The sequence below is a fragment of the Oxyura jamaicensis genome, chromosome 3 (genome assembly GCF_011077185.1).
Source record: "Oxyura jamaicensis isolate SHBP4307 breed ruddy duck chromosome 3, BPBGC_Ojam_1.0, whole genome shotgun sequence".
Lineage (NCBI taxonomy): Eukaryota > Metazoa > Chordata > Aves > Anseriformes > Anatidae > Oxyura > Oxyura jamaicensis.
The window spans coordinates 60,934,659-60,961,989 of NC_048895.1; the positions used below are offsets into that span (position 1 = coordinate 60,934,659).

The 27,331-nt window shown below is 38.8% G+C and overlaps 1 protein-coding gene across 2 annotated transcripts in view; it reads right to left on the reverse strand.

Annotated features, from left to right (window-relative positions):
* The window catches only part of AKAP7 (A-kinase anchoring protein 7), an 88,609-nt gene that overhangs the window by 19,768 nt on the left and 41,510 nt on the right, over positions 1-27,331 (reverse strand). The gene's annotated exons all lie outside the window — the stretch shown is intronic.

Genomic DNA, 27,331 nt, shown 5'->3' on the forward strand with positions numbered 1-27,331 from the left:
AACTAGTCACCTACACCAATTAGCTTGTCCTGGTCTTCCGCTTGCTTCAACTAAAACAAACTGAAATCTCTTCCTATCTTCTCACAGGTAATTCTTCACGTCCTTTAATACAAACAGGTTTGATAAAGGCACCACTGAAGTTTCTCAGTATTCAGTAGAAACAGACCACTGTGGTCCAAAGCATTTCCACATAAGGTCTTAGGCTCCCCATACATCTTCATTTTGCACATAAGTACGTGCTACATAGAAGGTAAGACTTTAAACTGATTCTACAATTTTGTGTATTCTAGAGCACTTACAAATTAGCTTGGATTTTTGTTAGGTTATGCACCAGAGAACTCCCTGTCTTTGTTCATGCTTCCTTTCAGGAAAAAAGCAGTTCTGCCATGTCTCTAAATAAATTCTATAATAAACACTGCTACTTTCCCCCATCAGTAACATAACTTAATAGCAAGGCAATCACATTTGACTTGACTCATCTCCAGAATTTCCAGTTGCAATTCATTTTACATAAAACGTCCTGACAGAAAGGTGGCAGAGATCCCAACATCTGCAGCCTAATACATTATAGAACAAGATAGGCTGCTGTATCCTTGTGGAACAGGAAAATGTAGCCTTGTTTTAAAAATTACAGACTTCTGTGCTTCAGAATTCCTTATCCCCAAATAAAAATTGGAACAAAAATTAAAGAATTTCATGTCTTTCCATGGGATACAAATGTTTATAGGACTTAAGTTTTGACTTATTTGTCTTTATATTAAACATAAAGGAAGAAAAAGTATTTTCTCTTTTCAGTTAAAAGTCAAATACACCCAAAATGACTGTAGATCTGACAGCAGAGGAAATACAGCAATGTGCTAACACCTTGTAGACTATTTAACAAAAGCAGTAAGTAATTTTAATTTACTAAATACCATGTTGAGACATTTCAATTTCAAGAAGACTTACATAAAGGTATATGGGTATATCTAAGATCATTGTAAGAACTCCCCAGTTCCACAGTCACCATTATTTTTATCCTTTTTACTCCAAGACACTACATCCTTCAATTTTTTAAGCCATAAATAGGCATCCATTACTGGGGGGGGGGGGGGGGGGAAGGGGGGCGGTCAATTTTCTTTTTATTTATTTTCCTAAATCTATTTCATCCTATTTGAAAGCCTGTTCTTCTCTCATCCCCCCCAGGACACCTTGTGATGAGGTTGAACTTAACAGTTCAGCTAACTCCCCTATTTAATCACGCAGATTTTCTCTACATCTCTGCTTTCTCTTCATCTTCACTGGTACCTACAACTCCCCCACTACAGCAGCCTTAATTTTGCATTAAGGTACAAAATGGCTGCATTAATGAATGAGGGATTGTTTTCTAAGCCGATGTCAGTCCCAAGAATGGACAAACAAGTAGACACATACGGATGCTCCACACACACAAATGACAGCCTTGGCTGTCGTCAAGCCCTGGTTAGGCTTATTGCCTCAGTCATTAAACCGAACATCACTGGTTGCAGGAAGGATTTCTGAAGCTTTGAATTTTGGTACTTCAACAAGTATCAAACATTTAGTTTTGGAGAGGACCACCAAATCCTAAAGGAATTACTGATGCCCCCAATTTTTCAGCCCCATATTTCTTTACAGTGCAACAAGGTCCGTGGGATTGCTGTCTCTCATGCCCCTTTTATTCCAGCAGAAAATGGAAGCAACGTTAGCAGCCTCATCATGGGCTTTGTGATGGGAAGAAGACAAACAACAGCTAGCGATTATTCCAGTTGTCATTCTGAGGAATGCACCTTTCCTTCAAGCTATTTGGTTCTTCATCCACATCACGCACTGCTTTGTCTGCACATACCTTGTGTATGAGTGAAGAAACAGTATTGCCCAGGAGATTAGCAAGACTGTAAAGAACAGAGGCACTGGAGAATGGAGCGCGTGTAGGGCTTACCAAGCTCAGCTGATGAGTGGGCGTTTTCATATACAGAGAAGATGGGAAAAGCATAGTGTTTTTCTGCTACCAGAATGGGTATCACTTTGAGCAGCTAGGAATTAAAATCCCAGAAAACAGAAGTGAAAACGACACACAGTCTGCTGGATAGGGACCTATCAGTATTGGGAACTAGTGAGACAGCTTGGAAAGCACACAAGGACTGTTTAACAACAGGGACTGACTTACTGTTTGTGGTAGGCAAACCTGTCCTGTCTCTCATGACGGAAGGCCAGACAATGGCTCTTTTATGTGGATATTGTACAAACACAAAATAATTGATGTTAACCTCCAGCAAATTATAAGTTTAACCAAGTCATTGACTTACAAATGTAACTTTCAGGATTTTCAGAACTAGTTCAAGACCTAAATAAAATGGTTGCATTTTGCTCACTGTCCTTTCATTTAGCCTGAAAAAAAGATCTCTAGTTTGATGCAATTTGGCAATTTTTGGTGAGGCCACAAGAGCAAGATGTGGACTGAGTTTCACTTGCCTGGCTGTGTGTTCGAGCCTCCCTGGTTCCTGCCCATATGGTACGTACCAGTCCCTGCATTCATTTACTTATCTCCCCAACAATTTGCATGTATTATATTTGATCTGCACCACAAGCAATGCTGTACAGTAGCTATTAAAAAAAATAAAGTGCTTAATCTCGTTGAATCAAAACACACGAGAGTGCTCAAATTGCTCTGCTCTGCTCTCAAATTGTTCATCTTTTAGAGTGCAAACACATTTTACGTGATACTTTGATATGACCAGCCTTATTTCACATACAAAATTACTGTTCAGACAGTTAGTGATATGTTCAATATTTAACAGCCTTCTTCAAACAAAATTTTCATGCCAGTACAAGACCCAAATCCTTTATTTCCTGTTTGGAGCCAGGTAGAAAATGGGCTAAGATGTACACAGATAAAACGCAGCGTAACAATGATTATTTTGCAAAATGTTTTCCTTCATGCCACATTAAAGGATGTCACCCTAGGAAATTAGAAAAAAAAAAAAAAAAGAAACAAACTTCAGATCAAAAATAAGCTTCTAATAAGATTGTTTCAAAACACAGAAGTATACGTTAAAGATGCTTTTGTGTAACATTCGTAATCCTGATGATATTTACAGCCACCATAGTGCTGGCTGCTCTATATGTCATGTGTGTTTATGAATATGTAGTGTGTATTAAACACACACACATAATTAAGCAACTTCTCAGCATGTACAAAGATTTCAAGTAGAATTCAGTCAAAGTAAGTAAGGAAAAATGTATTAAAAACAGTGAATTGGCACCTTCGGCTTCACACATTTACTGTAATTAATTTCTAATTGCACATCAGAGCATGGAATAAGTGAGGAAGAAAACCTCACACATTTAGCATTGACACTATCAAATCATTACCAGGTCTAACTCCAAGATATATATCATATAGCGAATTCCTCCATGGCCGCAGAAATATGAAAACAGTTAGACTATACATGTATTTCAAAATATATTTTTTGGAATTCACACTCTTTCAGAAAGTCTCTTCTAAAGTATAAAAAGCCAAATTTTGAGATGTAATATTGAGATGTAATATTGTTGAATGAGGGCAAAAATAACATGGGTTGTAGTTCTGCTTTGTTTTTTAAAGCAACTAATTTCTACCCTAGTAATTCTCATTTGAAAGAAAATACTTCATAGATTTTATCAAAATGTATGTAATTTCTAAAATGATTACATCCATTCACAAGCATAACTTCAAATTTACAGAGATGTGAGGGACCTCTTGCACAAGATCAGGATAGTGACATGAAAAATGACTCAATTTATGTACCTAAATATTAATAAAAACTAAGTCACCACTCATGTTAAAGGACTCTACATAGGATGCACAGATGAATAAACAGAAGAGCAGCACTTGGAGGTGCCGAATCAGGTGTCTGCATCCCTACAGAGAGCCTACCAGTCTCAGGGTGGTTAAAAGATCGTCCACTGAGACAGCAGCCAAGAATAGGCTGTGAAGGTCCTAAACGTGTAAGTTACAACAGCTTCTACTCAGTAGAAGCTGTATCTCTTTACTTGTATCTTTGTCCCACAGCCGGTGGTGAGGACAGGTATTTCTTTCCTTCCTTCTCCGAACAATACCCTAGCTCTTTGCTCCCCAGGGACATTCTGTGAATTGATTTCTCTCAAGTGTGGCAGGAAAATTGTCCATTTAGCACTCGGTAAAACAAAATGTGTTTGTTGGCGTGACTAATAAGGTTATTCACAAAATACGCATTTACGCTGTAAAGCAGAAGATAGTATAGTTTCCAGAAGTTTATATACATTCAAGAGGTGACTGGAAAAAAAATAAGAACTCTCAAAAGCTAGAATGCCAGCCTGCTTCAGGAGGCCTCCAGCCACTGGAGCACTTGAGCTGGACTTCTGGAAAAAAAAAACCTTGTTCTTGGCCTTTTCTAGTGGTCTTATTAGGCACCCCATGCTTGTGATGCTGGGGAGAGGGGTCTTTCATCTGGGCCAGAACTGCCATTCTTAAAATCTTACTACAACCATGAAGCCTGGCTAAGTGTTTTCCCAAGGTAGTATCCGTATTTGAAGAGACTGGATATGAAATACACGCTGCGTGTGAATGTGAATGCCTTACTAAGGAATGAACTCACAGCGATGTAATAATGACTGGCATTTGTCAGCTTGTTTAACCTGAGGAACGTCAGCTGAAACAAACCTATGGAAAGACAATAATGTTTGGGCACTTTCATCTTCACCGTGACTGAAGTGAGCAGCATGGTGAGCTGCTGTTTCCTGCAAATGCCTGCCTTTATTTAAAGCGGGGGCAATAAAATACCCAGGTTAATTTCCCAGCACAGTCAGTTTAAAGGCCATCATGATAATACGGCAGGAAGACAACAAACGGACACACAAGTCACTCACTCCCTCCTGCCTGCCCAGCCTCACACCCTGTTTAGCTGGGGCATGGCTGCGGTAGACCTGCTGCCACGTGCAGCGCCTGCTTGCAGTCGCAGCATCACAGGAAGGGACCCACCAGGATCATCGAGTCCAACTCGCCCAGGGAAGAGCCACGTGTAGCACTACAGGCTCCAGGAAGCCCTGGGACAAGTGAGCTGGCACCAGCAGCTGAAGGGAAGGAAGGCTCTTGCTCTTTTCTTCTCTCATTTCACCCAACTGTGCTGGACTGAGGAAAACTCTAATCACACACCATCCTCACCAAACATTTCCTTTACATTCCCTTTTTAAGGTGTCTCGGTACACCTTTTTCCTCTGCAGAGACTGGCAGCACAGTCTCACGTCTATTTTCTTCTCCTTGTTTCAGACATCGCCCTCTTCCCTCAACCATCACTCCTTGCTTCAGATCCCCACCACCCTGTAACCATTCTCTTTGTCCTCTCCTCCTTCCCAGGGGCTCGTGCCGCATCCTTCAGTCACTGCATGTGAGAAACCTGCCCCTTCCCAAAGCCCTTCTAACTTTGTGACACCCCCTGAATGATTTGTTCGACTACAAGCAGAGTCAGGTCACGCTACGCTACATGCTACATTCGCTGTCTGTTACGCACACTCGCAGGAGCACAGAGGAAGAATCCTGGTACGTGACAGGTGACGCCAGAGGAAAAGTCAAAAGGCAGCAAAGGGAGAGGACTGAGAGAAGCCGGATGCAGGAGGATCAATCACCCTCGTATCTTTTGTTCAGTGTCAACAGAGATGCATTAAAGAACAATTTGTGTTTGCCGTCTGTCCCCGCCTCTGCTGCGTATCAGAAATGAGGTGCACAAAAAGACACTCTGTACTGGCTATGTGATAAAAAACAAACTTTGGAAATATATTCCTAGGCATTTTCCCCTAAAAATTTGTAACATTTATCCTCATATCATGACCTGTAGAGGAAAATCATTTTAAACCAGCCAACTCTTTTCTTCAGGCTGTCTTCCAGATTTATGGCATTATTGGCGTATACATTTATTTTAATGAATGATATGAACTCTGATTTTATTTATGCCTAGACAGCTTCCTGAGTAACAAGAATAAAATATAAACCGGTCCATAAAACTTGATTTGCTAGCCTATAACTAATGAATTACGAGAGTTCAGTTCAAATTGATTTCCGAAACAACGTGACAGAAATTTGGCAGCATTTTCTGGAAGAAAGGTTGAAAATATTTCACTTAGTAGCAAGTTGAGAGTAAATATTTTATTGTGTAACCCAACTTCGGACACACAGTTTCAGCACAGTATTTAACAGAAACAACAACCCGGCCAAAGCAGCTACTTCGACTCGGAGCAGCGAAGGACGGAGCACTCAGAAGCGCTTCCTCTAATTCAACTCAACCAAAAGCAAAACCAGGGAGATACGCTTGCTAGTTGCTCCAGACACTACCAGGTGAATGAATACGTAAAAATGCAACTATTCCCTCACCTTGTCAGCTCAAAGCACCACAGCCGAACAACACCCAAATGCAAGAGGACCTGATGATCTCCTTCACCAGCTGTCAGCACCGCTGCCGCCAGCCACCTCCCTGCTACCTGGTGCTTGCCAGCACTGCCAGCACCCTGCCTATGCCACCGGCCCCAAAACCTTTTCACCTCTTACTCTGAACCTGGCTTGTCCAGACCTTGTGAAAAAGGAGGATTACAGTATTCACTTTGGCTACAGTTGCTTATGGAAAGGCACCGCCGGGATGCTAGTGAAAGCAGGCATAATTAGCTGTATTACAAAGAAATCTTGACCTACTTGGTGGAAATACTGTTCAATCCGTCTCCACCTATTCCCATCTTTTCTCTAAAAGCATCAGTTAATTTTCAAGATGGCAAAACAAACCAACCACCCAGAAACGAACCCCGGGAACGCCAGCCTGCCTTCCTCAGCCGCAAACTCCCCGGCGCGGCGGCACACCCCGAGGAGGCGCAGGGCAGCGCCGCGCCGCCACACTCACCGATCTTCTCCTCCCCTCTGGAGAAGGGGAAGCAGCACAGCTGGCCCATGGCACCCGCGGTGGCCCCGTCCCGCCGCCTGCCCCCGAGCACAGAGCGGCGAGGACCGAGCCGGGACCCGCTCACGCTGCTCCCGCAGCCGGCGGCCGCGGCGAGGCGGGGCGGAGCGGGGCGGGCGGCGAGGCGGGGCGCGGGCGGCTCCCAGCGGGGACGGACCCGGCACCGCCGGCCCCGGTCACACCAGCCCCGGTCACACCGGCCCCAGACACACCGGCCCCGGTTACACCAGCCCCAGTTACACCGGCCCCGGCGCTGCAGCCCAGCCCGGTTTGGCTCGGCTCGGCTCGGGGGAAGCGTTGCCCGCCGCGCCTGTCCTCGCCGGCAGCCAGCTGAGCCCCCAGGCGACTGCCCTGCCTGCCCTTGTCCCGCGCTGAGGAACTTAAAATAGCCTGGCACAACTTGGCTGCCTTCAGCGAGTCGCCCGGAGGGTGGCCCGGTGCCCCCGGGCCAGAGCTCCCTTCCACCACCTCAAGCGGGTGTGCTGGGAAAGGGGCGAAACGTGGCTGAGGGACTTAACGGAGGGGCACCGCTTCTCCCCTCTTGAGCTGAGGTGCCAGAGGCAGCCGCCCCAAAACACCCATGTCAGTAGGGCTGGAGACGGCTGCCCACATGCCCTGCAAAGCCAAGGCTTCAGTGCCTATCCCAGTGCGGCGTGTAGGGCAGCGAGGCCGAGACGGGGCACCCACCGGGTGCACACCTGGAGGTTGGACTCTACTATGGTAACAAAAAACCCACGAGATTTTGGGTTGCAAAATGTCAAAATGCAAAGTCAATGTCAGCAAAGACTGAGTCTGGTATTAAAGATGAAAAATAATCAAAGACAGTCCTATGGGCATTAGTACTAGTCCCACCATGAACCAACATGTTAATTAATCACTGGAACATAAGTAATAAAACACGTACGACTGGAAGTTTGGCATATACAAGGAGGACAGGATGGTAAATGAGAGCGGCCTGCATAGCCCCGACAGAGCCTGCTTGTGCAAAGTATGTAAATAAAACCGAATGTAAAGATGTGTATTTTGCTTAAGTATTCTTGTGTTCACCCGAATTAAAAATGCCTGGCCTCCTACGTGTTCTATCTTGTAGTTCACTGAATTTTTAATGGCATTAGACAAACACCACTGGGGTGCTCACAGGCTATTAGCTATCACAGCATCCTTGCGGGACAAACAGATTGCAAATATCCCCGCTTTCACTGGAAATGGCTGTCATCACAGACAGTTCTGCGGGCAGCAAAGACTACAGGTGAGGTAAGTGGCTTCGAAGTAACTCTTTGGTGACCAGTGAAATCATCATGCTGACGACTGACCCATTGCGAGCCCTTCAGACAACTGTGGATACCCCACATCTCTTACAAGTTCAGCTCATGCTGCAATTTTCCCTTCACTGTAGGAATTAAAAATAAAGAAATCTCTCTTCTATCTGTACGCTTATTTCCACTATCATGTAAGTATTTAAAATTTTGAAAATTCTTCATCTGTTTAATTTACCCGAAATTTACCAACAACTTCTAAAGAAGTTACTGTAACGATCAGTTAACATCAGCACATATACAGAAGCAAAGCATGACCCCACAAGCCATCATTAGGAAACCTGGCTAATAATTAAGGAGTGCAGGTATACATAGGAATCGTGGAATTAAAGTCTAGAAAATTCGCACACAGTTTCCTGCCCTGGTTATCCAGGAAAATGATGGTGTTCTACTGAAAGATGATCTGAGTGCACTGGGAAAGCATTCTTACATGACCGCACTCACTTTGCTTTTCAGTATAATTTTCCTCTATTCAGAATGTAAAACAAAAGTCCAGAAGAAGCCAAGTCCACAAATATTTTCAATTAGAAGACCTAATCTTGCAGACATTCTCCCTTAATACTTGCAGTCACTGACACATTTATGTACCCATTGAATATAACAGAGAAACCTACAGCACCAATGTTTTTTAATATCTAATATTAATGTGAAAGATGAATTAAGCATGCACTTGTGTTTGTTATCACTCCAATAAAGCAATTTATAAGAACTAAATGACATTTTTTATATTATTTATATTCTGAAGACTAACATTTACACTTGTAAAAAGAACCCATTTGCCACAAAATTAGAGTATGAATTCTGCTACTACTAACCAGCACTTTTTAAGGGTTCTAGTTAGCATGAGACACTTCCCAGAAAAGCAGTAATTTAATCAGTGGCAGAAACTCCCACAAAAATGTCTAGTGCTTCATATTCAAAGCACTATTTGATTCATGAACTTACATATTTATTTTCCCAGACGTAAGAATCTCAGACTGGAGAATCCTATCAATATTTCATATTCCTTATAGAGGTAAGTCAGCTTCTTTGAGAACAAGTGTGACATATTTAAAGCAAATGTTTGTAGGGCATTGTTCCTTATGAAAAATGGATTGTCCTTAAGCTAACTGCTACTCCAAAACTAAAACGCATTAAAATAAGGTTGCCAGCTTGTCATTTTTTTATTCTTTTCCATCACTACTCCATTATTAGTAATAATTAAATAATCTAGTGCTTTAAGAATTATTCTCTTCCAGTAGTAGAAACTAAAAATCAGGACAGTTTACGAATTTTAATAACTATAAAAATTACTAAGTTCTATAGTCACAGAAATTCTTTTCAGCTGTGCAGTTCCCTCATTTGAGGAGATACTGTCAGCCTAATCAAGAGCAAAAAGAAAGGAATATGACCCACATTCTACTAGATGAGTGAATTAAACATGAATACTACAGGGCATACACGAAGCCAGTCATCAAAGCATAGAGAGACTATTTCTAAGAGTCAGCGGTATCTTCCATCCTTTTCTGGATGAAAACACGAACACAGGCAATATTTTATGTGGGAAAATAAATGTTCTCCATCAGCAAAAGTTAAAAAAATTGGAAGTGTTCAAGTAATACAGAAAACAATAACATACATTTTTCAGTTTTATGTAGGCACAATCCCCACACATCGCATCTATGCAGTAGCTAAATGAGAAAAAAACTCCTAGTGCTGTCATATTTGGAAAACATCTTATACAAAGCAGTGTATGAAGCATGAAGTCCTGCTGTACTCAAAACCAAGCATCCTCTATTAAAATATAACCACCATAGTTCTCTGTAGTCATCTCTTTCTAAGCAATGCTGGCAATTCACATATTGAGAATATCCTACTAAGCAATTTTGGAACAGTCACAGCCAGTGAGAGATCTCTGTCACACATCCACAAGCCATCTTAAAAGATGCCAAACCTAACAAAGCACATATGCACAAATGCAGATACAGAGAAGAAACAGAGGATTCAAGGAGGGCACTCAGCAGATCAGTGTATGTGCTCTAACATGCAAGAGACCATGTGCAGGGACCATGAAGTCAGCTGAAACCTTCACACCTGGCTATGGTCCTCCTTAAGTATTTGAACATATATTCACTGACAAAAATGGGACTGATCACATTTTCAGTGCTTTGCTGGCTCAAGGCCTCTAGTTCACTCCTTTTTGATACCTCTTGAAATTTTGGTGAGATACATAAAGTACATTTTGACAGAAGTTACAGCACGGCGGCAAAGCTTTCAGCTGTTACAGGCACATGAGTCTGACTGGATATATAATTACAACCACCCAAGCTGTATGAGGCCTCAACAGCCACAGCATTATTAAAAACGAACAAGCCCCAAGACATGCTGGTATGTATTTTGCTGGGAGGCAGAGAAACACGAGGGCATTAGGGACTGTAGCTGAGGTGTGGCATTCTTCCAGGTAAGGAATGGCAAGGTACCATCCTTAATCAAGGATGCTTCCAGACTAACCAAGTTAAACCTGTACACAACCAGCAAACAGAACGACTGGCCTCACCAAGCAGAAAATACAGTTTCAAATCTTGGGAAGTGTCTCTTTTCAGAGCAGACAGAGACTAAGAGAAACTTAAAAGTAAGCAGAGAGAATTTTGTCCTTCTTTGTAGTCCAGAATACTGTTGTGTTGATCCAGAAGGAACCTAGCGAAGCTTTTTCTTGGACGATGCTTGTGGTGCAAATTATGGAAAAAGTGGGCGAGGAAGAAAAGCTGATTTGCATTTGAACTTAAAATTATTTTTGCACTCAGAACCTAAGCTGTTCCCAAGCCTGTGCATCTATATATATGTGTGTGTATATAAATATATATGCACACACACACCCCACAGTGCAGAAAACAGTGTATCACTCTAAGTGTTGTTTTGGGAGCACCTACCAATTCAGAATTACAATCTCTGTCAAGAAGAGAGAACAGAAATAAATGAGGGAAGCCTTTGCAACTACATACCTTCTGTTGGACTGCCTGAAATGCAAACATCTTACTGTGCTTGACGGTGCAGACTATGCTCTCGTTTCCTTCCAATCCTTTGTCTATAATGCATTGTTTAATTCTATCAAATTTTCCATTGTGTCCTTCTGAAAACAATTCCAATTGATTTTTCATGGAGAAAAAACTTAAATGACTACACTAAAAACACTTTAAAGTATTTGATTTTCTTATTCCTATGGTTTAAGAACATCCCTAGATACATCTACAGTAGGGAAAAAGAGATACTGAGTTGACATTTACATTTTAAAATAGATGTGCCTATTTTAGCTTTGCCTTTTTAAAGCACATTAAAATACTTAAGGGGAGTCTCACCACTAATTTGTGTTTTACAACACTGCCTTCTAGAGAGAGAATCTTGCTCTTTTTCACTGTAAATTACTACTTCTTGTACTTGCACCTACTGAACATACTGTACCTTTTCAGCAGAGGCTGGGAAGTCAGCCACTGATATGCCTGCCTTCTATTTTAAGTGCAACCTCAAGGCGAGGCTCAAGACCAAATCTGCCAACTGTCCAGATTGCTTACCCTCAGGAAAGCATTCAGAGCCATATTTAGTATAAGTCAAACAGCACCTCTGGGTGAAAACCCCAATACATTCAAGCTCTGCAGAGTACTCACAGCACCCTTCTTTGCAGTGGTGTCTAGGTAAGTATTTTACCTGCTTTGGCAGTGATTTTGCCTGACTGAGAGTGGGCGTATGAGATGGACTTCCTAGAGAATGCCAGCACACAAGAACGTGAGCCCCTGGACACAGGAGATGTGAACGTAAGCACCAAGAGTACGACCATGTGAAAAGTAGGGGCAAGGGACACCTCACACTTCAGGGTCTTCCCAAGGCTCACCTTACAAGCCCAAGCCTCTGAGATCTACCAAGTGTTCACTTAATTCAAAATCCGCATTAGCTTCACTTGGGTGCTGAGATGCTTATGTTTGTATCTTGATCATGCAGCACTTTAAATAATAACTAAGAAATGGCAGAGTAACTTGATAATGAGATTTATTTATTTTTGTTCCTGCTGTTGTGGAAAAGACAAAAATTAAGGAACATATAAAAGCAGGAAGGGGGAGCTGAAGGCTACTTTATTATTGTCTTATATTACTTATTGTGTTTTTGTGGGAAAAAAAACTCTCCAAAAACACAAAAAGAAACTGAACCTATTAGCTCGAGAAAAAATACTAAATGCCACGTGAAGCAAGTGCAATTTAATTCAGGGCAAAAATGCTGGTACTTATATACTTTTTCCTTCTAAAATGTCAAAGGTGATTTGAACAGTTGAGGATAATGAGGCTTGAAAAGAGTTATGTTCCTAGCATGGCAATCACACAATGCAGTAAGTAGTTAGAGACAGCTATCACTGTCCGCTAATGGTTCACTCAGAGTTAACATGACTGTGAGGATACTAAAAAAGTTCTAAGGATAAAAAAAAAACTGTTCCCTTACACTTAACTTTTATAGTAAAATAACAGATTTTTTTCTTATGTGTATGGAAATTAAACAAGGAAAAAAAATCAGTAGAAAGATGCTAATGATCTTCTTCAGGTATCTAAATTGGCAGACTTTCATTTCCAACAAATTATCTCTACATTGCTTGCATTTTTTAAGAGGACTTCCTTTTTTTCCCTAATATTATTCTTTACTTTCCTGATTACATTTAGCCTTTTAAAATGGTTATTTTAATGTACAGGAAAACCTGGCTACCAAATTGTCAGTACTTAGCGTACTTACTTCCATTCAACTCCATTCAAACATGCCAACTTCTTACATTAAAAATAAAATGCAGCATGAACAGTGAGACATTTTTTGCAATGTATATACATTATCAATCACATAATGTTAAAAGTTGGCTTCTGGAACACCACTGTGCTCAGTCTAGAAGAAAAAGTCTTGTTAAAAAAAAAAAAATCAGAATGCATTTTCCACTAGAACACACAAATTGAAAAAAAAAAAAAACTAGTGAGTACTAATCCTTTTCCCCTCAAAATTTGTGAAGAAAGGAGAAAATAAAATGCTGACATTGCATGACAGTTTCGTGCATTCAGTCCACTCTTAGTACCTCTGACCCTTGTCATTCTGTTCAGTGCTAGCATTTTATTGCTGGTGCATTGCTGGCTACTCATTACTGCTCTCTCTTCTGGGTATGAAGAATTCTTCTGGGATTTGGAACACACTTAAATAGGCTCACTGAATATGCCCAAAACTCAGCTGGCTTGCTAAGGTTGCACAGAACGGCCACAATTTCAGCTCCCACTCCGTTCCTGTTGCAACACTCATGTGTATTGCAACTTCTTCCCAGTCTCCTACATTTCAAGCTCCAAAGCACAGATGTGTTAATTTTCTGAGAATATTACAAACCTCATTTCTTCTTCCTTGTGAAAGCTGCTGATAAGAATGCAAGTCAGCATGCAGTTGAGATTTAATGTAATACAATGTAATGTAATGTCCATAAAATTTTCGGTAATTCAAAAGGTACTTGACAGTACAACAGGAAGAGACGCCTTAAATGTGTATTTTTGCAGTCAGAAGAAAAAGTCAATGTTGATAGACAGCTGCACTGTGCTCTTAGAAGTTCTAGAAATCACTAATATGTTACTTCTGCCAACTTTCTGGAGAGAACAAAGACCCAGCATTTTAGGTCATTTTTCAACCTTCTGCTATATTTTTCCTGTACGTCAGTGAAAATGTGGTATTTGGTGCAGTGCAACTAATAATACTTATCTCTAAAGAACAGAAATGAAGAGACCGATGATAGTTACTGTGATAAGAGCTATGATTTTACGATTGTATCAAAGGCTTTTCATGATTCATGGGAGGAAAAACAAGGAAGCAGCACCAAGTCAGCAAAGCAATCCATGTAAAATGTATGAAAAAAAAAAAACCACAGTTCATACAATGTTTTGATGTTGTCAGCTGATACCACTTGCTATGCTGCTGCACCTTAATATGGTTCACTGAAATCTACCTGTGCACTGTCAATTAACTTAGTAACCTGTACTGCTAAGCAAGGAACACACCTCAACCAATCTGTTTGTTTAGATTGTAAAGAAAAACATATATGAAAGAAAGAGATTAACCCTTGACTCCCCTTCCTTTGAAATATCTAACACATTTCACCTCATAACTTTCCAGAAAAGAAATCTCAAGATCTGAGTATATCCTTAAATACATATATACCCTTTTTTTCACAGCCAACAGGCCTTCAAAACAGTCAAACACAGCAGGATGAAGGTCTGTGAAGAAAGAGGGATGCTACGACCAGAGACTGAATTCAGTACAGAAAATCCTCCGTTTCAGGTACCTAGCTAGTGCACACATGCAAAACTTGCAGAAAGTGAGTCTGACAACAAAAATTGATGCCCAGAGGAATTCCAGTGTCCTCTACTCCAATGAGATGAGAAAGCAGCTTAGTCCACCACTGGCAGGGCTTTGACCACTGCCTGCAGGTGAGATGTCCTTATGCCATGCTGGTACCATGCACATGTGAGGTTCCATGGGAGCACTGTCCTTTCAGACTGCCTGAATTCACTCATTCAGTTCCACAAAGAGCCAAGCAGGCTTATAGCCCATGCTGTAACTGAGCTGAGACTGGATTAAGGAGCCATCTCTGGCTTTATATATCATAAAGCTTCAGCAGTTTTTTCAGAAATTCAGCAGTCTCCATGTAGATTTTTGAAGAGAAATCACGTATGGAGCCTTCAGGCTGCCTTCCTGAATTGTTTTATCTGATTTATGTACAGTTCTGGAGCTCCCATCTGAGATGCACAATGCAACTTCAGGCAACATGTACAAAGTTAAGCCCAAATCTACACCAGAATGGCTGAGGCTGGAGGAGGCCATCCGGTCCAACCCCTGCCAAGCAGGGACACCCACAGCAGGGTGCCCAGGACCACATCCAAGTGGAAGATCTCAAAGAAAGGAGGTTCCACAGCCTCTCTGGGCAACCGCTGCCAGTGCTCTGTCATCTGCACAGTAAAGTGCTGCCTGGTGCTCAGACTGAACCCCCTGTGTTCCAGTTAGTGTCCATGGCTTCTTGTCCTGACACTGGGCACCACTGAAAAGAGCCTGGCCCCATCCTCTTTGCACCCTCCCTTGAGGTATTTATAGATATTGGTAAGACCCCTCCCAAGCCTCCTGTTCTCCAGGCTGAACAGTCCCACCTCTCTCAGCCTTTCCTCACATGAGAGGTGCTCCAGGCCCTTCACCATCTCGGTGGCCCTCCTTCGGACTCTTTTTGGTTTATTCCCCCCATATACTCTTCAAAGAAAAACTTATGTAATAACAATGATGCCCTGCTCCAATGTTAAGAGAAACTTCTGCTGGAATCCAGCCATTCCTTTGCTACAGATCATCAGCTTCAGTTTAATACTGCATGAAACAAATAGTTCCACTTTGTTTTCTATTTTCCATTGGAGATGAGATAAAACATTAGAGTTCATTAAAATAATGTAAAACTAATTATACTACTTACCCGAAAGACTCAAGTGTTAACGAAACTTACTTACAAGTTGAAATACATATATTTTCAAACAAATTCAAACCTGTAAGTTACTCTGTAAGTCATTACATGTAAGCACGTTGACAACAATTAATCTGAATGCTATTTATACCTGGAGAAAGTAAAAAGGAAAGTAAAGAACAAGTTAAGCAGCACTTGTTCATTAAGATTTTCTATTACATCTCCGCCAAAAGATGCAGAAGTGTTATCTACTAAATATAAGGCTGGTAATACAGCAAGTTTGTAATTTGAAAAGAGGAATCTATAGAGTCAAAAGTAAGCCACCAGCTAGGAGTGACTTACTAGAAGGTTCTCAAAAAAAAGCTCATCTGGCACTACATCTGTAAAAGTTCCTTGTATCTTCATGTAGAAACATGATTATTGTTTTTGAATCTGGTTTTAAGATTTATGAGGAAAATGCATTCTAGAATTTTAGTTTTATATACAAACACCTGTTCTATTTGTACAAAAATTAAATCATTTTGAGAAAAATATGTTCATTCTTAAAAAAAAAAGAATTCAAAAACTGGGGGTTTCTGACTGAGATCCCTGTATAGACAAGTAAATGAGTGGACATTCCTACGTATTTCTTCACTCCAATGGCACGGTGGTGTTTATAAAGATTTTTAAAAAAGGAATGGGATTCTGCATTTGCAGTCAGAAGAAGGAGATGATACAGTACTTGTTATGTGAAATAACAAACTCTTTCTCCCTTCCTCAATGTATTGAAAATATTTTTTTACAAAATGAAGTCATGTGTAAACAGCCATTAAAAGAAATAAAACGGTTTCTTTTGTTCTGGATTTTTTGTGTACTGTACAAACTAAAACTGCATTTACCTCCTAGAGAAGGCAAAGAGAGATTTGTTTTCACCCTTGGCAACAAAAATTATGTAGCAGAAATCAGTGGTTCCACCTTAGGTATTTGTTTTTATTTTTAAATTGCTGTTCTACCCAAGTTGATAAAACAGGATTTATATATTTATTTTACTTATAATGCTGAACATGAACTTTTCATTTATGTGCTAATGAAGCTTTTATGTAAGAATGCAATAGCTTGGAAAAGCTATTTTCATAGCTGGAAAAATAAGATCACGTACAAAAGATAGTAACATGCAATAATTAAAAAAGATGCTCCTTTAAATGGACACGTCAGTGTAGGAGACATTCCTAGCTGTTTCCAAGTAAAAGAACATTTCAGTGGATCACGTATTAACAATACATGTGAAAAAGGACATCTGGACTGTACTCAGTGCAAGGCCTGTATGTAGTGGGGAATCTGTACTTTGCAACTGGTCGGAAGCAGCTTTGCTATATGTCAAGGTGGTAACAATCCCAGGCAAAGACTGTCCAAAAATGTTATTTATTCAACGTGATACACCTATCAAATGCACTTTTCAGTCAGGTAGATAAAATGACAAGAAAGATTGGACTAGTAGTACAAATTTGTTTGGAGAACAACCCTTTTGAGAGAGTCTGTAGAGAGAATTGTTACTACAATTGCACTAACAGCACAACATTTTTAATATAATTGTGCTGGTAGACCATTACATTTGAATTTGTCGGTCTCTATGTAAATTTACATTGAAAAATGTATGTGTGTGACAGAATGCAAATCCTTGCAAATTCTGCCATTAAATTAATCAATAAAGACTCAAGTGTTCAAATAATAATTAAAAAAAAAAAAAAGAGAGAATAGCTACAGTTACAAAAGGTGAACTTATTAAATATAAACAGCTGATTAATTCCAACTTTAAGAGTTACAACTCATCTCAACACTAAACAAAAGGGATACTAAGTAGAATCTTACCTTTCAGAAATATTTTGTAATTGATTATTGCACTTCACTTAAACTGTTGCCTTGAAATCTACCCTAATAAAAGTATCTTCCCAAAATATTTTTTTATTTAGAATTTCATTATGTATGTCTCACCACCGCTGGCCCTGAAGTCCCAAAATGAGAAAGATGTGGAAAAAAAGAACTGAAAGTGATTGGAGAGTTTAGAATTGAAAGGACAAATGAAAAATCAGAAATAACTCAAGTTTTAAAAACTCTTAGCCCTTTCTCCTCATTAACAACTTCAATAACTGCAGCATCATTCTGTAAATTGGTAATGTAAGTGAAAAATTAAAGCCCAATAATAGAAGCAGTAAAAATACAAATGGCTCTTTATCAGGAAATTATTTACGAATTTAAAAATAGTAAGGCATCAGTATTTACATACCTGTATTTCAAATTACAAAGTGAGGTTTACACTGAAATACATGTTTGTCGTACCTATATAGAAGGAACTGTAGTATAATATTTTAAACACCATTTGGAGAAACAGTATACCTGTACGATCTTCGTAATTAATAAAACTATCATGAGAATATATCTAGCCTAAGTACACTTAAACCAATACAGACAGTGAATTATTAGGAAAGATTATCAAGGTGTTCTGTGTATTTCTCAAAGAAAAAATATACATGAGAAGCTCTGACTAGGTAACTGCAAAACAATTGGATGATGCAAATGATGCAAAACATGATGCAAATAGCTAATCCAGATTATGGATGGTAACTGTGAGATTTGGAGATTAGCATCTATACGTCTTGGGTAACGTCAGGAAAGGAAATTACAAACTACAGAAAACAGAATTCATCAGTAATAAAGATCACAAAGAATTCAATGTATGCTTCTAAAAGAGTATATCCATGAGAAATAGCTATATTTGCCATGTAAAGTAATCATTGCTTTCACTTGCTTTCATGTGTTTATATTGTCATATCTTAACAATCGTGTCATTTTGTTTTGTTCTTTAATTTTACATTAACTCTTCCTAGTATATTTTTTCACTAAAGAATGGTTATATCTCTCTTGAAAAAAAAAAAAAAAAAAAAGCTATAAAAAGCAAAGGTTCCATCCTGAAAATATCTTCACAATGATCCAATGCAACTTCAATACAGTACTAAAAATAGCATTTCTAATATTAAATATACACTAACAAGTCTCCTTTTCTGCCAAGGGTTGCGTATGTCCTAATTAAGTGATGTAAATTTTAACATGCAATGTTTTGTGTTTCTAATATGACAGATAGTAATGGAGAAGGAAGAGTATAAAGCTTGCTGGCATTTGAAAGACAAAACAGATTAACAATGGTTGCGAATTTTAAAGTACTAGGAGCCATTTCTGAATTATTCCATATGTGAACACTCTTACTTTGGAATAAGAGTGCTTTGTTCCTGTTCAGCTTGACCCACTTTCCAAGTGTATTTAATCAGGAACAGTTTTATGTGTAAAGAAGCCTTTTGTTTATTCTCTTGATTAAAGCTATGAAGTTCAGTATCTAGGGTTTCTGATTCAAAATAACTTAAACATTTTTTAAAAATTAACAAGCTATGGAAACAGTGACTACGTATTAAAATGCATTTCCACTGTTTCCCTAAATAAGTCATTTCAAACTTAAAAGGTTATTTAAACAGTCTTCGGTCAGAAATTACTTTTTGCTGTAATTGGTAGGCTGTGGATGGTTAGTCTGAACTCTTTAAAACAAATCTGCTTTTTGTAAAACACAAAGTTACAGCATAGATTATTAAAGCTTGCTGAGCCAAAGGCTCAGCTGGAGTACCTCAGCACTTCAGAAATCAAGGTGTTTACCTAAGATAAAACAAAACCATGCCCTTCAGAGAGGACAGGAGGAGCTCACCCTTCCCGTACTCACAGCTGAGGCAGACCCAGGTGCACAGACCCTGTGGTGTCAACTCACACCATCGCGCTCAGCGCTGTGCCGACCTCGCTCACCCAGACGACCTGCTCACAATGCGAGCGGTGTGAATTCACACTGACTCAGAAAATACCATGTAGACATGGTTAGGAACATAAAAAATTGATGGCTTAACTTTAGGTGGCTCTAAGTATGTATGCACATTTGACCTAGGCCTGGTACCACAGCTTTGGTCACTTAAGTCTCTTGAGCTATGGATACTTGTGTTAAAACTACAGAATTACAGAATCATGTAGGTTGCAAGAGACCTCCAAGATCACCGAGTCCAACCTCTGACCTAACACTAACAAGTCCTCCACTAAACCATATCCCTAAACTCTACATCTAAATGTCTTTTATTCAAGTCCTCTAGGGATGGTGACTGAACCACTTCCCTGGGCAGCCTATTCCAATGCCTAACAACCCTTTCAGTAAAGAAGCTCTTCCTAGTATCCACCCTAAACCTCCCCTGGCACAATTTTAGCCCATTCCCCCTCGTCCTGTCACCAGGCACATGGGAGAATAGTACATAGTTAAACACTACAGCATCAGCCCAAAGTCCACAGCCAGCACTTGAGAAGCAGGAAGGACGTCTTGAGGCACTGTCATCTCCTCCTGATCTCAACTGTTCTTTGTCTGTTGCACAGCAAATGCAAGCAGAGCACCTAAAACCACTCAAGTGAAATCAGATAGCTTATGTCGAGTGGTTAACCCATTTAATCTTGCAGTGGTACAGATGAGGGAAGTTCACAAAGCATGAAAGGCTATGTAAAGTTATTTCTTACACATTGCGAAGACAGGTTGAGAGAGTTGGGGTTGCTAGCCTAGAGAAGAAAAGGCCCAGGGGAGACATTACAGTGGCCTTCCATTACCTAGAGTGCCCCTACAGGAAAGCTGGGGACGGACTCTGTCAGGGAGTGTAATGATAGGACAAGGAGTAATGGCTTTAAACTAAAGGAGAAGAGATTTAGGTTAGATGTTAGGAGGAAATTCTTCACTCAGAAGGTGGTGAGGCCCTGGCACAGGTTGTCCAGAGAAGCTGTGGGTGCTCCATCCCTGGAGGTGCTCAAAGCCAGGCTGGATGGGGCTTTGGGCGACCTGGTCTGGTGGGAGGTGTCCCTGCCCATGGCAGGGGGTTGGAACTGGATGGTCCTTAATGGTCCTTCCAACCCAAACCATTCAGTGATTATGTGAGTCACATGTATAACAAAGCTGTATTTATGAAACGCATGTTGCTCCTTCCCAGAAATTCTATATGCTGCATGACTAACACCCTCCAGCCGTTCATATCCACCAGATCTGTGTAACTCTCCTATATAGAGGGGTGTTTCAGATTTCAATCCTGTCATTACTCACATCTTAAATGTTTGATACAAATGTACTATGCATTCTTCAGGGTCTGTGATTGTTCTTTCTGATGGGTTTGAGAACAGATTAAAACTTCACGTAATTTGGCAGACTATTCTTCAGACTATAGTGATATGTTTCAGTTTGTGATTGCTGTGATCTTGCCATGGGAAGTGCTGTTACAATTTACTGCTTCCATAAGAAACAGTGCATTGCTGCTTTCTAGGAATTAAAAAATGACACTATATGCCACATCAACTATACTTCTTTAAAACCAGTCACATTTTATCTTGAAATTATCTCCACTGGGAATTTTTTACAAATTTCAGGGGCTCCAGAAATATTTTACATACAGTCTAAAATAAGAAAAGTGCTGGAAATGAAACTATCATCTGTTTCTATTCATTGCCAAGTAGTGTTCTGAAAGAAGAATATGAATTGTGGTATTAAGCAAAACAAAGCACTTTTATTTAACAACTACACTTTTATGTCAGTGCTTGTATTATCCTGAAGTACGGATCTGGACTGATCTGCAACCAACTGATCTGCAACCATGTTTTATTTTAGAGCAAGTATAGCAGAATCTCTCTATGTAATCATGCAGCACACTGTATAAACTCTTCAGATCTACATGAACCATCAACAATTGAAAAATACTGACATTATAACAATGGAATAATGTTTTTCCTTTCGGTCCTTTGAACTACTGAAAAACACTTCTCACAAGTACTGCAGAAGAGCTTAATTAAATTATGGTAAATCAAACATAGCCTCCTTTTGATGTTATAACTATAAAATAAGTATCAAGAAGAGCAACATCCTTGCTTGGAAAATTTTAATAATAAAAAATAATTAAGTTCTACTGATCTATTCTGTGAAAGAATACTAAACATTTAATATACTCCTCACCGCTTCGGCAGTCTTTTTATTTTATACATGCAATTAACATATCTTCACATTAATGCATTACTTATTTTCAAAGTATTTTAAATATACTAAAATTAGGAATAAATTACTTGTTTGGAAACCAAAGTCTGCTTGAGGAAAAATGTCTTTCAAGCAGAAATACTTAATACACCAAAAAAAGATGCTGGATGATATTAAATTGTACTTTACAGCATGGGCAAAAAAATCAGTGTTTGTTTTATATAGTTGACTAAATTTTCAGTCACGAGTCACATTCTTACTGATCTGAAATATGCTTTTGTGTTTTCCTTCAGATTTACTTCACCAATTTTATCCACTGTCTGCATTTATTTTTGAAAGTCATTTGTGGAAAATATTTTCATTGTGTTTCAACTACTGATAACAGTACTGGCATGAAAACACATCACTACTTCAAACATCTTTTTGCTGAAAAATAAAAAGATAAAAATCAGCATTTAGCCTTTAAATAGCCCTATAATTATAATATGGTATTCTTAAAAGAAAAATGCAAAAACTACCCTGTACAAAGCAAATAATACATACCCCATAATCACTGAATCACAAATTGCAATCACGGAAGGTGATGAGAAAGTTTTCCTTACCATCAGTATTAGGAGATGCATGATTGAATACAAAGCATGCTTCTTTCTTTAAAATTCACTGTCATTTTCGAATGAAAAGTTTCTTACACATCTGCCAACATTAAAGCTCAAAGTCGTGGATATTAGAAGTTGCCCTCAAAACAACTGAATATTACTATGAAATGAAAATTTCCACTTTCAAGTCCTATTTACATTGGTTATTTTAACTTCAATCGACTTGTTCGCCTTTGTATCCACACAGAATTTGTCATTATAACTTCTAAGTTATAATGGTATTATTAAACTGGTATTAAAAAGCTAAAATAAAAATGCTCTATCATGAAGAAAAATACTGTACCGATGGTTAACGTTTCAGTAACATAAAATTACCAAGTACAGAAGAAACTGTCCAGTGTACTGATACAAGATGAGCTGTATCACTAGAGCTAAAGAGAACATCCATCACGTTTTAATGTAAGACCAGAGAAAAGGAAGCAATAGGGGACCACTCTATTCTCAGAAGTCAATACAAGATACTTGATTTGTGTATGAAACCACTGGATCACCATTTTCTATCCACTTTACATAAAGAGTCTGACTTCTACGTTATAAACTAAAATGTGAGTGTTTCTCTGCCGTGTTTAAAGGAATCACTTTTATAAATCAGTATTAGACCACATGATGCTGTTAAGAATTAGTGCTTTGGGGAAAGACTACAGATTAACCCACAATACCTGTTGCTTTTTATGTAAGGCAAAGAGTTATTTAGCATATTGCATGCACAAAATTGCAGCAGCTGGGGAAAAACTCATCACAGTGAATGAATTGCTAATTACAAATGTTAAGAAATAGCCCCTGGGAAGCTGCCCAAGACATTTTTATCCATAAGCAGTGTGACTATCATTTTTAATTAAAATGTAGGATGAGTGTCACAGATATGCAAGAAACACAAGAGTGGTTAATCACAACCTAATAGAGCAGAGAAGTTAGAAGCTAGCTTACAAACAGATTATCAAGAAGAGAAAAATTAAGAAGTGAAACTAACAGAAATATTTTGAATTTACAGAAGCAGAAAGAAGGACAGATATCTGATAAATTCAGAGAACGATTCAGTATTTTAGAAGTGATTCAAGGCAACGCAGGTACAGATAGCAAAAGAAACACAAGGTAAGTATATTTTTGGAAGAAATAGAATCTGGATGACAAAACAGCATTTACTTCATTACTACTGTTGCTTCCTATGTGATAAAATGTTTACTTGCTGTATTAGTATAATCAGTCACAGGTCAAACCATCTGTAGACAGAGAAGTAGGACAGTATGTAAAGCAGACAAATGCCAGTCTTTCTTTCCATTTAAGCCAGTGCTGCTTTAAAAAGATGTCAGACAAATTGGAAAGAATTCATATTGCACACTGTATTTGAATTTATTTCTTCCTTGATGATGAAGGTGAGATATCATCATACTTTTTGCACGACACTTGAAGTGCATTCTTTTAAAACAGCAAACCAAGGGACGTTGACAATATCTCCCAACTATCCATTGGTCTCCAATTTTTTTATCTTCAGTCTACTATTTCTTTTCAGTATTACTTTGAGTTCATAAAGCGGTGTTATCATATCTATTTTCTGTACCCAGTACAGATGTGTTTCCTCCTTTGTAATTCCTTTCTTCTTGGTCAGGATTCCCAAAATCTACTGCTGGCAAGCTTATCCACAAACTGGAGAGCAGGAGCATCTTGTTCCTTGTTTGAGACAGGAGTGCTGAGTAGCTGCCTGGCTAGAACCATAAAATGTAATGTGGAAGCATAAACTGCAACACTAAATCCTAAATCGAGGATATTAAAAAGTTACTTAATTCAGATGGCCTAAGAGCAGCGATCTGCAAAAATACATTTTGCTTGTAACACATTCCATTCATATGGTTATTGCTCTTCCTCGGAAACATGAAGCTTGCAAATATAATGAATGCATCCTTTCGTTGAGAATCTACGCATTTCTATATAAAAAAATAACAAGCAAACTAATTAACAAATATTAACAACTGTTCAAGTAATATATCTGAGATTCTAATCTTGCCTATCTTAGACGCTTCTTAGATCTTGCTTGTCATACACGCATATTTTAGGATGGGATGAATGACTGCAGGTGTCTCCCATTTCAAAGAGACTTGCAGAATGTTCCTGCATGACGAAGTTAGATCTAACTTGTACGTAGCTCCATGGAAATGTAGACTGACACACCAATGTTCTGCTACTTAAACCCATCTGTATGAGGAATTATTTGAGGAGCAAGAAACATTAATTTTTACCATATTCTTATGCTTTTATTCAGGTAAGTTTGATGTTTATGGTCTGGTATTTTGATTTCTAGATTGCTACTGCTAGATTGCAAGGATTAAGGGGAACCATAATAGCACTTCAACCTCCAACCTGGCACACAGTCCAGAGATAGGACCTCTGACTGGAGAGAAAGTAAGAGTGTCCTGCTGGGTGCTTTCCACTAAGGAACAGACTTCTGTTGAAGATTTCCTGCCTCAGAGATAGCATATGGGAAGTCTCATATTTAACCTTCTCCATACCAGCCATGCAGAAGAAATTTACCACAGTTTACAGGCTGAATACAGCTTGGCATGCAACAACTTTCCTTAATGTGCATATAATTTGATTTTACATTGTATTACTATAAACATATTTTCTTTAAAACAGAAGTTTATAAAAATCTTATTACAAGGATCCCAAAAATATTTAGGTGGGATACATAATGTCAAAGGCATGTTTAACATAAGATGTACATAACATTCCCTTTGAGGGTCTACTGAACATCTTTACCGTGACATAAAGAACTGATTCATCATTTAGGTGAAAGAGTATATATTGAGAAGCTCAACATATTCTAGCATTCACTGCTATTTGGGATTCGAGGTGACATACAACAGCTGCAATGAGGTGGGTGGTCTGAAGGACTTTTTGTCGGCTTGCTGATTTATTTGCTTTAAAGAATAAACTGATCTCTGCTTTGAGAATGAAGCTTCTACCCCATTGTCACTGTCATGTCAAATTTTATCTCCTGAATACATACCCTGTGGGGCTGGCATGCAGATGGAGAGAAAACTTCTGGTGCAGATGTCTGTAGGCTCTGCTGAAGATAGTGGATGTTTCTCTGTAACATACTGTCAAATCTTATTTACCTGCTGTGTGTATTGTTGCAGCTCAGCAGGTGTTTCACCTCTGTCTTTATCAACTTTTGTGCTTCCTATATTTTTAACATGCTTTATAAATGTCTAGCTACCAAGCAGGTATGTGTTGTGGCACTTACTGCCAATGTTTCTTCATTGTGCATGGATTTCTGTTTCTCTTCTAGCATTATATCTGATCCCTTTTTAGATCTTTTCATCTTACTAGATGCATAACCCTGAAGTGTGTCCCAAACTCTAGGTAACGAGAAGTAAATACTTTCTTTGCACTTCAAAGAAAAAAAAGAGAAATGCTCTAGTGCACGTGCATGTAGAAAGAATCAGAGCTGGATACAGCTCTTGTCTGTATAAATTTTCAAATGTTACTGTTTCTGATGTATTAATAAAACTGCGTTAACTCTCCACGTGTTTATTTTAATGCTCTAATTATCAATAGTTACTAAAACCCCTGTTCATGTAACTTTTTAAAATATTTTAAATATTGTTTTTTTTAATATTCAATTAAATATAGTTTCTGCTTCTCTGAAATTAAACTTTAAGTCATTTAAACTCTGTTCCCATATAGATGTTTTCCCTCTCCTTTTGGCTTTTAGATAAGCATATATTAATGTATTCAAAACCAGATGCATCCATTTTAGCAAGATGTATCTACATTCATACAGGGCTGAGGGAAGCGGGGATAATAAAGCTACACATTCTTAATGTGGTGTCAAGGAAGAACATCTAATCAAATACTCTGGCTAGAGAAAGCCAGATGTAGTACCAATGTAAAAATAATTCAGAGAATTCTGCTCAGATTGTGAAAATGACAATTCCCATAAATTCTCCAGGCATTGTCACACCACCACTCAGAAGCATCTGACTCTTGCTTTGAATACCAGATGATTGACTGTTGTTATAAACCATTTAATGGGACTCAAAAGACAGCTGAAAGACTGACTATCTCATTTTAGCATTCTGAAATGTCAGTAACAAGAAAAGTTCAAGAAGAGAAATTTAAACAAATGTTTCGAAAACACATTGTCAATATCTACCAAATATACTACTAAACATCTTTATTTGTAATGAGTTATTTGCCAAATTCCTTAATCACAGATACACATACTAAGACATTCTGAAGTATATTTGTGAATAGATGATCCTTAATTTCATCAAAATTAAAAAAATTATAGCATGTTAAATAACCTTGTAATTTCTCTAAGCATCTGGATGCACACAAATACCTAACTGAATGTACAAATGTGTACTGAAGACATTATATATATACACACACATACATACATAACACAAGGTAATAAATATTATATACAGAGAGAGAGAGATGTATAAATAAATCTCTTTTTGGTTTTGACTGATCTGGATTTTGCAATATTGTCACAAATTTAAACAGCCATCCTACTTTTTTTTTTCCTTTGTACTGCAGGCAACTACTTTCTGTTTGTTTTGTAAGAGTATACCTCTTCTAAATAAAGGGGGTCTAAGTGCATACAAAAACATTAACAGGAAATAATATTCAGCGTTTACAAAGTGCCTGAAATGCTGAAAGTCTTGTATAAGTATTTAATAATAAATCCTCAAAACAGTCCTCTCAAAAACAGTAATACCCCACCAGTAATGCAGTGGGGTAGGGGAACAAGGCACCATCCGACACAAAGCAAGCTGTCACCAAAGCCCTACAGGGAGGCCTGGAAGCAGTACTACCTTTTAATAGCAGTGCTTACCTGAAGCTGGTCCAAACTACAGAAA